Source organism: Periplaneta americana, chromosome 5, assembly GCF_040183065.1.
Source record: "Periplaneta americana isolate PAMFEO1 chromosome 5, P.americana_PAMFEO1_priV1, whole genome shotgun sequence".
Lineage (NCBI taxonomy): Eukaryota > Metazoa > Arthropoda > Insecta > Blattodea > Blattidae > Periplaneta > Periplaneta americana.
The window spans coordinates 126,593,698-126,596,057 of record NC_091121.1 but is presented as its reverse complement, the minus strand read 5'-3'; the positions used below and the strand labels follow the sequence as shown (position 1 = coordinate 126,596,057).

The window sequence follows — 2,360 nt, the reverse complement described above, 5'->3', positions numbered from 1 at the left end:
ACACACACACACTAATAACAGGAACATTAGTAACATTTGACAAAATATGCTTAAACTACATTTTCATGTTCTACACTAGACGGCAGTTTGAAAGACAGACTGCTGCTATATGCACTGTAGCATTTCTGGCATGTGACGTCACAAGCTTGTACAGTAGAACCAATCGGAATCAGTCTATATCTATAACAAGTACTTCTCGAGTTCGTTTGTTCACGTGTGAGTGTTTCAATCGTTGCTTACGGGATTATACAAGCTGGCGCATAGCACGATCGAGAATAGGTCTCTGTGAGTCATGACAATTTCTGCCGCTAGGTTCGCCTCTCTGCCCTATGAAATGATGAATAGTACCATTACAAAGCATTGTGCATCGTGAAAATAGTTCGATTAATTGTGCATTACTGATTGAGTACGAATATTATAAATATGCCAAGCATATTACAGTGTTATTTGAAGTTTGTTCTGCTAAGTTATATTCGAAAATTGTCTGTGTTTTGCTATGTGAAGAACTCTGTACCAACAGGTCGTATCTTTATAGGTTAAGGTAAATGTCAAAGTTCTCTCATATAACAAGCAATGCTATGTTAAAAGTGGCGAATTGCATTTTCCGACTCTCGAATGATGTGACCCGAAATGTAAAATAATTTCATGCATTGTTTCACTTACGAAGCATTACTGATATAGGCCTAATGAAAATGTGAACGACGTGATGTAAACATTGAAGATAATGTTGTTACTGTTTTCCCTTTCTCTTTTAGAAAATACCGACAAAAGTAATTAATTATCTTCATGCTGTACTTATTAGGTAATTAATGTGTATTTGTCTGTATTTTAGACCTGTGTATTGTTACGTAATTCGCGGGTGCTCGTGTAAAGGGGGTTAAGTATGATTTCGCTAAACTGCGATAAGTACAGATTTCAACCCTCCACAATTACTTTTTTCTTGTGTTAAAGGGGTTAAATCATTCTTCCATCCTTGATGCAGTTACAGTACTCCTTATTTTGTGACAAAGGGGTTTTGTTCAGTACCAAATGAGAGAAGTTTGCATACCTTGCAATTTGACTTAACCCCCTTTACACGAGCACCCGCGAATTATCAGTGAATTAGGTTAGAGAACTTAACAAGGTTAGTATGAGATTAGGTAATGCACCTCAAACTGTAACTAATAATGGCTGCTGCCGAAATAGGTTGAGATGGTTATCGTGTGAAACAAATTATATCTGGAATATCTAGTTTTATTATATACGGATACGTAAAGTTTTTTTTTTTTTTTTTTTTTTAGCATGTGTTTGTAATTTTGTGAGGTTATGTCTAGCCTAATTTCTTTTTATTCTTGTATCATTACCAATACATTAATTTATTTTATATTCATTTCAGGTGTTACATCTATGGTGGCAACTCTACTTATGTTAGAATATGAAGTAACAGTATATATTCAACTTCATCATTTGCTAAAAATTAAAGAAAACTGTATGTGTTCGACTCATTCCATCGTCATTTCTTCTTATGTATGTGAACCACGTTCGTTCTAAAAGTGCTACAATAAATGAACACTATAGACAACGTGATGGAACAATTTATAAGTTACTGTTAAAATGCTCAACATTTTCAAGTGGTGCTATACCCATTGTTTCAAAATGTACATACATATTTTTACATTTCTATAAGAGGTGTCATAAATTATTTCAGCATATTTGTAAATTCTCCAAAATTAATTCTTCTAATTAATACCATAAAGTAATGAAATAGGCCTAATATAGCCTAGGCCTATATGTGATTTTATACTACCGGTATTGATGTTGATCTTGGTAAATTAATCCAATTTCACAGTGTTGTCTTTTGTATTGTGGTTCATAACAATTATAACAGTATGTACGTGGAAATGTTTTTAAAATAATAAATTCTAGCTCATGATTTTAAGTGGTCGTTTCAATGGGAGGTTATATTGGAAAGATGATCACAAATGGATAATTTACTGCAAGATACAAGAACTGGATATAAGTGAGTGTTCCGTTGAAAGTGAAAGTGAACATTTCGTTTTACAAGAGCTAAGTAGGCGTACACGCACTAAAATACTACAGCGTTTACTATTACTATGCTCAATAGATTAATCAGTAGGCCTATAGAAATGTTTTCACCACTGCAAGAAAAAATCGCGCAATAATTATACTTCTCAGTTATTGTGACGTCCGTATTTTTTTAAAAAAGAGAGGGAAAAGTTAGGCCTTCTTGCAAATGCGTAATTATGAATTCAAGGAAATTAAAGATAATGCAGTACCTTAATTAGTTGCAATATCTTATTTAATAACAATATTAATAATATTAGGTGAAAAGGGTAGGCTATAGTGCGTATATATAAGAT

The 2,360-nt window shown here is 33.1% G+C and overlaps 1 long non-coding RNA gene across 1 annotated transcript; it reads left to right on the top strand.

The window, feature by feature from the left end:
* Positions 1–276: 276 nt before the first annotated feature.
* On the top strand, positions 277–2,004 carry LOC138700175 (uncharacterized). Its single transcript, XR_011332283.1, has 2 exons — positions 277–541; positions 1,376–2,004. It is a non-coding gene; the product is annotated as an uncharacterized lncRNA (long non-coding RNA).
* The last annotated feature ends 356 nt before the right edge of the window (positions 2,005–2,360 follow it).